Source organism: Peromyscus eremicus, chromosome 1 (genome assembly GCF_949786415.1).
Source record: "Peromyscus eremicus chromosome 1, PerEre_H2_v1, whole genome shotgun sequence".
Classification (NCBI taxonomy): Eukaryota; Metazoa; Chordata; class Mammalia; order Rodentia; family Cricetidae; genus Peromyscus; species Peromyscus eremicus.
The window spans coordinates 30,635,718-30,649,349 of NC_081416.1; the positions used below are offsets into that span (position 1 = coordinate 30,635,718).

The following is a 13,632-nucleotide window of genomic DNA, read 5'->3' on the forward strand; positions in this document are numbered from 1 at the left end:
CAGAATTGAGAAAAAACTCCCAGGAGCGACCTCAGATCTGACATTGCCCTTCAAGGTTTCTTTCTTTCTTTTTTTTTTTTTAACCATGTGTCACATGGTCTTTAAACCATGTATCCACATAATAAATAGTGGTATCTAGGATGAGTTTCTTCTTCCAGGAGGCCAGAGGAGTCTTAATGGAGGAATCCTACTTTTCAGCATTACCCTGCATGCCTAACTGTGATGGGAATCTATTTCTGTTTTCAAATCTTCATGGTATGATTATTCTCTCCCAGAAAAGTCCCTTGTAATCAAAAGACTAGGAGGAGCTTTAGTATTAGAGTGTAACAAAACTAGTTGATATTCCAGTATGGGAAATTTACTCCAGATGGAACGTTATTAAGATATAATTCTCGAGTAAACATGGACATGTTCACCAAATTCTTGAATATCAGAACCAGATGGCATTCTTTTAAACTTAAAGGATTATTTTCATTCACATAAGCTGTCCATTTTACCAACTAGAAGTGATAAATGAAATCCCTTCACTCAATGTTTTATGCTTTAGGATTCAAATAAGGTCTAATGAGAGAAAGTCATTACAGATGATTGCTATACATCGGGGTAGCTTGAAAAATATTTTTACCCCTTTATTTATGAGCTTTGGAGAGGACTTTGGCATATTTGTAAACAGTCCCTGGTGTTGGTGTCCCCTTCTACAAGAAGCAGTCCTGTTTTTCATGCGTAGGCATGGAGTGTGAATTTGCACCCTGGTTCTCAGATATCTCATTACTGTCTTATGAAAACAGTCTTCTGGAAAAATTGGAAATGTGTCTCATATTTTTTACCAAGGTCAAAACTGAGACATTTGTTTTCCAGATGATCATGGACCATTTCAGGTTGGAAGCCTGCTCAGTGCCAGATCTTCCCATGGGACTCTGTGCCCAGCAACATGGGGGGAAATAAGCTCTGTACCTTTACATGGTCTCTGTGCACTACTCTGTCTGTTTGTATGCATCAGAAGCCAATAAAGTGCTCTCCACCCTTCACAATTCCATGTCATGGTGGAGCACATTTACTGACTCTGGAGACCTCCCATCTTAGAGAAACACTTCTGGTTATAGTTAAGGCCACATTTCACTGTTTGTTAATGATTCTTCTCTTAGTTGATGGTGTTCTTCTCTCAATTGATGATGTTCTAGACTTTTCTACCCAAATGGCACTGACAGAAATGACCTAATATTTTCTTTGTAAAATGAGACAGCTCAACACTTTCAAAAACAGATCTTCTCACGTTGAATTGTTCAGAGAATCAAGTACTACAGATGCATTTAAGGAAAAAATTAGGAAAAAAAAAAGCAATCCCAGCGTTGTTACCTGAGTTGATATGGAACTTTGTCTAGCCAAACCACATCCATCTCTACCTCACTGATACACAGCTTTAGTTTGGCATTTATTCTAACAATTAAATAGAATGTAATCTATTTTATTATATCAAAAACAAAGAAAAACAATCAAAATTAAGGGAAAAAGCCATCTCCTTAGGGGTGAATCAGTAAAATTCTGCAATCTTCTTTTGGTAACCTTTTCCCCAATTGGATCTTAGCCAAAAAAAAAATGAAGCTAGTCAAAGTTTCATTTCTTAATAGGAAAGGAACAAAATTAAAAATCTTTCTCCCAAATGAAAGCAACAAAGAAAATCAAATTACAATCTTTGCCAAACTGGTGATCAAATACATTTGACTCACTACTTTTTTCTTATTTTCTGGGCTGTGAATAGACACATTCTACTTAACTAAAAATGTATGCTCTTCTGAAAGACGAATAAAGACACCAGTGTCATGTTTGAGTTTTTTATTCTGCAAAGACCAGAATGTGACCTGGACATGACATTCAAACCAGTTCTGTCTATTAGCAGGAAGAATGTTGGAGAGTAGCACATGCTTTCTGGGAGCAATAGTTCATGCAAGTAGCCAGTGTTACCTCCTGAAGAAACATAAAGCTGTCAAGCCACTGGTTAAAAAGTCTTGGGCATTGACTGTGCTTTTCTGTTACTTGCTGGGGTGTCCCTGAGAGAATAAATTTGATTGCTTGCTTTTACATTTTAATATTAAAATTTTCTCATCCTGTTGCTTTTGGGATATGTGGGCTGATTTTTCTGTCATAAAATAATTTATGGAGCTCACTTAAGTTGAAGACATTATCAGACATAATTTGTTCTAAATTACTCATTGTTTTGTGGATTAAAATCAACTTCACTTCCTTGAAAACACTAACAATTGCCATTCGACACATAATTTTGTGTTTCCATCTGTTTTTGCAGAGAATTCTTTCAGTTTTCTTTATTTCATGCCCAGAGGGAGGATTTCACAATGACCCATGGCTAGAGCCATTCCTCCACCAGGGTTATGCCAAACCTTTATGATTATCTTATTTTCATTTCTATTCTTATTTAATTTTTGAGGTTATAATTTAATTACATTTCTCCTATCCCTTATCTCCCTCTTAATCCCCTCTAATGCCCTTCCACTTTTACTGCAAATTTGTGGCCAACCCCTACCAATTATGTATATGGAGGATAAATACAGAAGTAGGTTGGAAACTGTAAAGGTGGAACAGCAGGATACAAGTGATGTGGAAGATGTAGGGAGATGGGCAAAATAACAATAAGGATGTCTGGAAAAGCTAAAAGGAATCATCTTATTAACTAATTACCTAAAATTGAAACTTATTATGAGTATAATTTTGTTTGAAGATATAGAAATAGAATTTTAATGATTTTTTTAAATCTGGGCTGATGATGCTCTCTCTAAAAGCCAAAGAAAAGACTAGCTAACAACAATTCTAATATGAGACATTAAAGCCCTCCTTTGAATTGTTGGTCAGGCTATCCAAGAGACTCCCAAAACATATAGCATATTGTTGTTGCCTTTGGTTATACCCAGAGGTGGAAGGTAAGTCAATATTGCTGAAGATAGCATGAAATTCAGAAACAAGGTCCAGAGACTCCTGAGCTGGAAATGAGCAGAATGCCCCCTCCCTGAGGACTAGCCTTCATGGTACTGGAAGGTGCCATGCAAGCTTCCAAGGGAGAGAGGCAACCAACAGTCCTACCCAGCTATGAGGCCTATGGACTACATCAATGACCAGCATGGCACAATAACTCCCAAGGGTGCAGCAGTGGCACCCAGACCTTGGCAGTAACCAACAACTCTCTAATTGGTCTTAAGACCCTCTCAACAAGAGGGATACCATGCCTGGTACCGATCACCTAACTAATTACTCAGTGCTAGGTAAGTCATAGTTATTGAAGCAGAGTCTAGATCACTAATTGACAAAACCTGCATAGTCCCTAGCAGCAGCCTATAAACACTTGTCCTTATGTTCACAGATAAATGTTGTCGTCACTCCCATCAAAGAAACTTCTGTTTGCAACAGAGGGAGACCACTACAGAAAACCACAACCAATCAAAATGCAAGTTGTAGAGCCCAGTCCCAATGGATATATCTATAGACACTCCTGCATCTAAGGCTCAGGGAATATTGTGGAAAAGGAGGCAGAAAATTGTAAGATCCAGAGGATCAGAGATTTCCTGTGATATTGTGTCTCCTAATAATATCAGATGTAGCTAGAGTTTTCCTACCTGGCCCACAGTCAGGACAAATCTCTCTCACCCGCCAGTCCCACAGCCGCTCAGACCCAACCAAGTAAACACGGAGACTTATATTGCTCACAAACTGTATGGCCGTGGCAGGCTTCTTGCTAACTGTTCTTATAGCTTAAATTAATCCATTTCCATAAATCTATACCTTGCCATGTGGCTCGTGGCTTACCAGCATCTTCACATGCTGCTTGTCTTGGCGGCGGCTGGCGGTGACTCCTTCTGCCTTCCTGTTCTTTCTTTTCTCCTCTTTGTTATTCCTGCCTATACTTCCTGCCTAGCCACTGGCCAATCAGTGTTTTATTGACCCATCAGAGTAACACAGATGTAGCATGAGTCTTAAAAGTTCTTATTAATAAAATCAAACCCGAGGCCAGTTATTGGGGTCAATGCTGGTAGATCAGAGAGACAGAACAAGCCACAGCTATCTCACCTTGCCAGTTCCTCAGCTGGTCCTGTTTCCTTAGACTGGAAGCCTCTGAGTCCTCACCCAGAAAGAATCTCAGCTGAACTGTGTTGCTCCAAAGCCTGAAAGCTTAACCAGCCAAATGCCTAACCAGCCAAGTGCTTCCAGTTTCTGGTCCTCACGCCTTATAAACCTTTCTGCTTTCTACCACCACTCCCTGGGATTAAAGGCTGCTTTCTGGGATTAAAGGCGTGAGTCACCATGCCTGGCTGTTTCTAATGCGGCCTTGAACTCACAGAGATCCAGAGGGATTTCTGTCTCTGGAATGCTAGGATTAAAGGCATGTGCTAACATTTTCTAGCCTAAGTATCTTGTGGCTTTTCTGTTCTCTGACCCCAGATAAGTTTATTAAGGTACACAATATTTGGGGAACACAGTACCACCACATTTCCTCTCTTTTTGTCTAAAATTAAAAAAAGCTTGTAACTAATACAAGAAAAACTATCTAATAAGTATATACAATATATACAGTCAAAAATTACATTAACCATGTCTAGTCCATTAACATTTGACAGATTCAGATAAAAACTCCATTATATATATTAACAATGTCCAGTCCAGTAACATCTGATAAACTCAGACCAAAATTTTTTCATTACTTATCTTATTTAAAACAAGTAGTTCCTTTTTCGTGGGGCAAGAGTTTCCACCTAAAAACTGAGAAAAAAGATTCTAAAACGGAGCTACACACATCTGCCATACAGAACATCCCACAGCAATCAGAAACTATACTCATAAAGTCTTATAAACATGACTGCCCCCAATGTGAGCTGAATGAGGACGGCACTAATGAATATGCCAGACTGGACAGAAAAAGTGACAAGGCTTCAAAGCTGCACAGAGAACTATAGGCAATGGGGGAAAGCTGGGATTGTTTGTCCTGTCCATGGAGTTTCCAGTGCAGTGGTTCTAAGCTGGGACCCAGAATTTGCATGTCTGGCAAGATCCCAGATGGCACTGGTACGCCTTGAGAGCCACCACTCAAAGAATAAGACCAGTTGCTCCTAGACTCAGACCACACAAGTTGGTTGATGTTAGCTCTACTTTCTGCATCTGTACAGTAAGGATCATTCCCAGGTGGCTACCTCATGGAGAAGAGCACCGTGTAACGAACAAATATAATAACCACTAATTTCTTTGCAACTATAACCTGTTGTGCTTACATTTCAAATGTGAAAGTATCATTTGTATGTACAGTATAGAAATATTCATCATCTCTGGTGATGTTTGTTGCCAATATTTGCCATCAATGGTATGATGTTTTTTCCAACTCCCTATGAACTTGAACATAAGGGGGATGGCTTACATGTTGCATTCAATTAAGAACTCCAGTCTAGATGTTAATTTATCTCATATATATATATATATATATATATATATATATATATCCTTCTAGTACTGTAGGATTCCAGAACAAAGCGCATCAATTAATTCACCTATACCTGAAGACATTAAACAAAATTTTTACTGTGCTGACAAATCTTGCTTTTATGACAGTTTTATCAGGTAATTGTCTGCTCCTCATATTCACATTTTGGTATCCTTAGGATCTGTGGCAGCTGTAGTATTTACGCAGAAGAGATACTTCAATATGTATGGTGCACCAAAGCACAAAGCTCTAAGGTTGCATGCTTGGAAAGCACTGAGATTTGCTGGGGTGTCACAGCAAATGTTTCCATGGGGCCTTAAGCAAATTTAAATACCCAGAGGGGGCTATCACTTAGGCAGAGCTAAACATTTTCATGATTCACCCACACTGAAACAGATAGAACAAAATTAGTGGATTGAGGGAGAAAGAATTGTGTTCTGAAGAACAAACATCAATACATTTTCCAGTGAGGTCATAGCACTGGCTGACACACATGCTCCATGCAGGATGACCTGAAAGCAAAACACACACACACACACACACACACACACACACACACACACACACACACAAAACCTTCTCAGTCTGTTTAATACTACTCGTATGTATACAAATTCAGAGATGACTACTTGTTAACCAATTAAAGAAAAAAGAGGTAATGAATTTGAGACAGAGGCAAAGATGGGAACAAGGTTGGTGTTGGAGGGAGGAGAAGAAATCAGGAAAATTACATAATTATATTTTAACTTTAAAAAGTTGAAAAATATAAATTCTATGAACAATGACCAATAAATAATAAAGACACAAACTTAAGTCTCTCTAGACTGTAGAGAATAATATAGGAAATAAAAACAACTAAAAGAAAATGCTTAAATAAAAATAAAATACTTGCCGTGTACGTTCTATGCAGAAAGCTGTAATTATGAAACGCTTTCTGCTGAAGAGATATTTATTTTTTTCTCATGAATTCATAGAAGAAAGCACTCACATTCTGCTTCTGATGACACTGTTTCAGGATCTACTTACCAACAAGTTTTAAGTCACTGGGACTTCTAATGAAATATTTGATGTCACTTTTGATGTGATAATTGCTACCAATGAAGTCTAGACTTAACATACTTACTGATGTCTATGATGTTATTATTCTGTATTGTGAAATATTTTCCTTGTAAGAAGACAAAACTCTTTGAAATCATTAAGTGATTAAATTGAAAGTTCTAATTTGCTTTTCATTTCTTCATTTGTAAGGATTGTTATAACCATTTTCCAGACCTAATAATAAGATACATAAAAAATAGTGAGCTTAAGATAATTAGTGAGAAACCATCTAAAAGAATTTATGATTATAGCAACTAAAAAGTAAATAGTTTTGGAAAATGGCTGAGATTTTAGCAAACAAGGAGTATTATAAAATGTGTATGGGCATCTGTTCTCTTGAATCCAATTAAAATAGAGTTCTTTTCTGTGCTAAGTCTCAGCTTATACCCCTCTCTAACCTTGCAATGAGAAACTGCTTCTTAAATAGCGTCGGTAACCCAGAAACCAGGAGTAAATAATAGAAATATTGAAACATATGAAAACAATGCTGAAATGAGCCAGATTGTGTGAGGCTTAAAAAAAAAAAAAAACACGAGACTAGCAGGGGACAAACTTCAACACCCTAAATAGCACACTAACACATATATCTAAAAGTTCAAAGCGGGGCTTCCCGGAGAATGTTTCACAAGAGCCCATAAAAGGTTATCCAAAGCACCCTGAGCCAAACTGCTAGAAGATGCATTAGGCATTTTGTTTTTGCACATTTGGATAATGTGTGAAATTATTTCCAACTTTAAAAATATCTTTACACCTTTCTCTGTGCTGGGAGTGAGGACAGATTTTTGATGCTAGCTTATGAACACTGGACAAATCTATGGTAGAGAAAAGAGGAGCCGAAAGTGATATTCTTACACACGATTTCAACATCTCTGTGGGGAGAGGGTCTTTCTGCTTGAACAGGCTAGAGACTAGTTAAATGAACTGTTGAGAGCTCAAACAAGACCAGCCTAGGTTTGCAGGCTCCATGATTTCCTGGTGGTGTAACCCCACACAGGTTTTTAATGTCTGGGAGACTCAGTTTAACCCTTCTCAAACACAGTGGTAGTGACCACCTTTTAGGACCAGAATGGGGGCGAACTAAGTAATTCTTGCAAGGTATGTAACATGATTCCTGGCATATAAAAACCTTCAGTAAATATTGCCTGTTAGTGACTTGAAAAGGAAAGGAAATGCAGAATTTTTCTGATTTGTGGACCACAGAACTCCCAGTTTTTCATATTCAAGCAGCAGCTATTTCAGGTGTCATCACAGATTTTTTTAAAGAGCAAAGATTCTCATTTCTCTAGAACATTTTGGGGGTTTAATGGATCCTGTTGACTGACTGATTTTATTAATTAAAAAAAAATCATAACGACGGCCTTCGTTCACTTCAGATCCTGTGTCCAATGCTCAAGAACATCCCTTAGCTCTTGGCAGCCTCCTTTGAGAAGCCCAGTATATCCAGGCTCAATTCCTGATTTCCTCTAAGCATGCAAGGGTGTTCTTAGAGTCATACCTTTGTGGAATTCTGTCTCAGTCACTTTTCCCTTTCTAATTTTTGTTTTATAGCTTGTTACTAATTTTACAAGTTCAATTTCAGGCCCCTCCCCTTATTCCCTAACTTTCTTACCTCATAGTGTTACATATTTAGATGAATCTCATCTAACTGTATTTTCTCCAAAGTATTTTATAAGTTGTTCTCATCAGTAGCTCCTGAAGTCAGTGTCTCCCTTTTGAGTCTTTATGCTTCTTCAGTGGCCAAGAACAAGTTCTCACATGTTGATTATTTTGTATACACGAGTTTAATTGAGAAAAAAATGAATAAGACAAAACAATGTAGGGACCTCTACTATCAAAGGCATATCATTCTTCATCTAGCAGAGACTATCCTTGTATAGCATGGTTAAAAAACTGACCTGTAATCAGGGGTAGACAGTTGAATGAGACTCCCTTTCAAAAGAATAAAAGGTTGGGACTTCCACATTCTGGACCAGATTAGGCTAACTTTGGGGTTATAGAACTCCAAGTATTTTGTTCTAACATAATAATAAAAGCCTTATCTCTTCTATGTCTGACTTAATGGAATTCTTCCATCTATGATAAGTTTTTATTCTATAGTTATGTAATTCTTGCCACATTGACTGAGAATCACCTACAGCCACTTACTGGGCTGGTTGTTTGGGAGTTCATTGTTTTAACCCTCATAGCAACCTCATAAAGTGGATCCAAAAGGAATGCCATTGTACAGATGACGAAATCGATGTTCAGACACATTTAGTCCAAGTTCACATAGCTGACAAGAATTTGAACCTGAGTCTACACTAGCACTGTGTTCTTTGCTCATGTAGGCTAAGGTATTCCTCGTTTTCCCCCACATTGGGGGAGGGAACTCTACTCCAGGCTAGTGACCAAAGCATATGTAACCTGTGAGGCTAGTGTTAATTTACTCCAACCCTAAAAAGTACTTCCTTTTAGCTGCTTTCTTCTTTGACTATTGCAGCTCAAAGATACGTGGGCAAACATGGACTCACACAGTTTTAGAGGAAAGATGCTCACATAGTTTGAGAGGAGGAAACTGAAATCAGGGAGGTAGACACCTTGCTCTCCATCTGTGAACTAGTGGTAGAACTAGGGACAGAACCCGTTCTCTTTGAGTCCTGCAGCAATGCCTCACTCAGCAGGAATCACCTCTACTGATTAGCTTTGCAAACCCAAACCTGTAAAGTGACAGCAAATGTCACAATTCACATAACAGATGTTGTTTTAGGTTGCAATTGTTGTCACTTACTCTTATTGCCAGCTCCTTTTTTTTTTTTAATCTCTAGAGTCTAATTTGACAACCTGTGGAACTTCTGGTGCTGAGAAAGGAGTTTTCTTTTTCATTGCCCCATCCTCAAACTGTGCTCATGAAACATCCCGTAAGCAGCCAACTACCCAGTAAACAGCAGCCAGTTTTCAAGATGGTCTATTAGTATGAGCTGTATTCACATTCCCAGATCTCCAAATTCCCTATCATTATTTCATCCCTACTGGTAAAGAATGGGTTTTTGTCCTCTGTGAAAATAGGAATCAGTGGCTAATCCAGCAGTTTTGCCTGAAATAAAAAGAATGCTGAATCAGTTGGAAACTGTCTCAACAGAAATCCAAATAGAGTAGTGCAGTTGGAAGTTTTCCTGTCTCCTGCCTGGTCCCACAGCTGCTCGGACCCAATTAAACACACAGAGGCTTATATTACCTACAAACTGTATGGTCTATGGCAGGCCTTTTGCTAGCTAGCTCTTATGTCTTAAATTAACCCATTTCTATTAATCTATGTTTTGCCATGTGTTCCGTGGCTTTACCAGTCTGTTGGCATGTTGCTTCTCCTTCGGTGGTGGCTGGCGTCTCTCTCCTCCTCCTTTCTGTCTCTCTGTTTGGATTTCCCATTTGCCTCTAAGCTGCCTTGCCGTAGTCCAAATGACTATTTATCAACCAATCAGAGCGACACATATTCACAGCGTACAGAAAGACATCACCCATCAGAGTAATAGTTATGGGTTGGGGTGAGGAAAGCAAGGGAAGTTGTCCTGTGCACTGGTGACTGGTTAAGAAGTTGTCTAATGTGTGTGTAGAGGATTAAGGGTTGGAGAGTGAAAAGAGCTGAATAAGTAAGCACTAAGGTCAGAGGCTAGGAGGAAATATGCCAAAGGCTTAAGGTGCTGAAGAATAGACAAGCTTCATAACACTATTTAGAACAAGAAAGTGAAGGGATGACTCCGCCATATGACCCCTCAGAGAAGACATCATACATTGCCTTCTCTAGCACCTGATAGCTCCTTTTTTTTTTAAAAAAAGTAAACATTAGAATGGGTAGGATATAATACTAGAGAATAACCGAAATCTTCACGACATGAGTAAATTTCAAAACACCACACTGGTACTTTAAATTCAGCAAGCTGTTACTGCAAATTTGGACACTGACATTTTGCCAGATTCAAGAAATGACTGTGATGCTGTAATGAAAATAGGATCCCTGCTCTCAAAGGTTCATAGTCTTGGGGTAAGCCAGGAATAAATGCAACACCATGTTGGTATCTATAACTTTCATAGAGATATGAAGAATGGGAGAGAACTAGAAGATCACATTTGCAAAATCTCATTTGAAATAAGAAGCTCAATTCTCTAGTTTCTAAGCAAATGCAGCCAATGGTATGATGTTAGCCATGATTAGGAATCTGCAATCAATTAAGGAAAAGTAGTGAACCCTGCTATAAGTTCAACATGATCAGTGAGAACCATCATGTGTTCACTAAGAACAGTTAGGCTAAAGTGATTCCATTTCTCTTTTGGAAAGTAAATGTTATTTGGAGGCTACCAGTGCAGTATAGACATACATAACCTAGATTCCACCTTGGACACTAGATTTATGCATTTGACTAGGTCTTCAGTTATGAGTTGTGAGCATGAAATAAGGGTAGAAAGATAATGTAGAGAGATGGTCTTGGGAATGCTGATCACTTGACATAACAGAAGTGGAGGTGTCTGGTATTTGGCTGTAGGACTCTTTGCCTTGGTGTAGCTATGACAACTCTTTTATTCATTTACCACTTGGATGGTAGATGTATCTGCTGGCCACTTCACAGGAAACAGGCAGCAGACATAAGCAAGAAAACTGGAAGCGAGCTCAAGGGACTGTCTATATGTTGGTGGTGTTTATGGAAACCAAGAGGTATTACAATCTCAGTGCTAGTCTCTAGCTCTGGCCTCCAAACAGAGGCAAACCAAATTACCTGCTGAAGAAGCTGTGGAGCCAGAGGTGTGAGAAGAAGATCCTGAACTCCTTAGGTTGATGTCAGCTAATGTTACTAGCATTAGTCTGTTTGTCCATGTCCCAGTTTGTCTACAGGGACCTGCCTATCCTCCATGTCCTTTTTTCCTAGATGTATTACCTGTGCATAAACTGGTCACTTTTTTCATATCTTAACATCAGATGTTTTCCCCCTTTGAGATACTGCTTTTGATGACCCTCATTAACACTTTGCTGATGTACTATGACCATGGCATGTGCATTTGGCTCCTTCTTATGCTTATGTGTATAAGATTCATCTCACACATGTATGACTGAGAAAATATATGTTCCTGGGGCTCATATAAGAATGGGCATGACAGGAATGAGGACTGGGAAATGCTGTCTTTACAACATAGCACATCCATTGCAAATAGGATTTCACAGCAGCTAGGGTGGACTGCACTGGGCCTACTCAAGACTGGACTTGTCAACATCCAAACCTTTATCAAATGGGGGCTCAAAGGTCCCCATACCTCCCTGTTCAAATATTGGCTCCTAATGGGTTCTGGGAGAAGGACAGCCATTGTCTTCATTGCATACAAAATTGTGAGGCTAGCAGACAGCCGTGGGTATTTCCAAACTCATGGTCACACAGAAGTCTCCATTAAAATCGGTGGGTCATAAAACAAGACTGACAAAATGTGGAAAAGGAACTCTTGGAGAGAGCTGCAGCCAAGGTGAGGGAGGAAGAAGGTAAGAGTGAGGATGTGAGAATAAACGGAGTTATGTGTAAGTAAGAAATTGTCAAAGAAAAGTTCAACGGTAAAAAAGGTAAAAAAGAATAGGCTTGGACGTGCTAATTGCTTGATAGGTGTCTCTGGTTTTCTACCTCCTAGTAAGCTGGAAAGGGAAGAGAGAAATGTAACTGAAAAAGTTGAATTCTTAATACTACTCTCTATCTTCTTGGTAAATTTTAAAATACTTTATTTCTGCTATATAAGTAAATAAAGTCCTAGAACAAAATGGTCAGATATAGTGTAGTCACTCCTAGACGGTTTTCTTACATGTTTGAATTTTGTTCTGGTTTCTGTTTTTGTTTTCCTTCAGAAGCCATTCTCTCTCTCTTGCTCTACTCTTTGAATGACCTCTGTTATTTGAAAGCAAACCAACACACAGCTGGTAGAAAATTGAAACACAAACATCTTAAAAGTGTGCTGTAGCTATCTTATACAGCAAATCACACCTTTGGGACTAATCAAGTCTCATTACTGAGATGATGAGATGTTCAACACCTTTTGTATGAAGCTGAGTTTCAGTTCAGCATTTGATTTGATTTAGGAAGTTGCCTTTTCCCCCGTACATACTGTCAAGGTGAATCCTAGACAACGTTTGCTGCAGGTAACCTGACTTTGAATATCATTGCTGAGTTCATTCTCTGTTCCAGGGGATATGGAAAACAGATGGTGCTACATACAGAGTTGATGCCCATCCTTCTTCTACCAAAGACTCCTGCTGTGGGGTCTCTTTTCCAAATAGTCTAAATAGCCTATTACAGGTTTCTTTACTGTGAAATGCCCTAAAGGATCCTTCAGGGAATAAAATACAGTAAAGTTTCCATATTCCTTCATATACTTTGAATGCTATTCTTCTATTGCAGTAAAACTGATCTTACTTTTTAGTCCATGTATAATGATATTTTTCTGAAGATAACAGATGATGCTGATATCTCTTGCAGAGACAGCTATTTGATTGGTTATTGTTTTATTATTATGCAGCAATTTTATAGTTGCTTACAGTGGAAAAAATATATGAGCGCTCATGCAGACCATTTCAGGTTACCTTATCAACTTTGGCTGCAGCTGAGGCTGCATCTTTCTCAATTGCTAACTTCACAGACTGTGTTTTCCTTAGTGAAGCCTGGGTCAGTGTACATACCACTTCAGCCGGCCCCCGTTCCTCCCCCAGGCAGCAGTCAGCCAAGCATAAAACCAAGAGGTGTTTAGAATGTTTGTGACCCTGCTCCATACACCTTCAGCGCTCTCTCTCTCTCTCTCTCTCTCTCTCTCTCTCTCTCTCTCTCTCTCTCTCTCTCTCTCTCTCTCTCGTCTCCCTTTGCTTAGCAACAGGATGCTGCGTCGGGCACTGTGTTACCAACAGAGTTCTTTCTTGCTCCCATACTGAAAGGAAGAACTCAAGGATATCCAACAACTCATAAAACATCACACATTTTACTGAATTCAGATTTTAGTCTCTGAATACCAGGTCCTGTGCCAGCCATAGGATTGTCACATGACCTCTGATTGAAATGGAC

The 13,632-nt window shown here is 39.0% G+C and overlaps 1 protein-coding gene across 2 annotated transcripts in view; it reads left to right on the top strand.

The window, feature by feature from the left end:
- The window catches only part of Prkg1 (protein kinase cGMP-dependent 1), a 1,191,370-nt gene that overhangs the window by 242,462 nt on the left and 935,276 nt on the right, over positions 1–13,632 (top strand). The gene's annotated exons all lie outside the window — the stretch shown is intronic.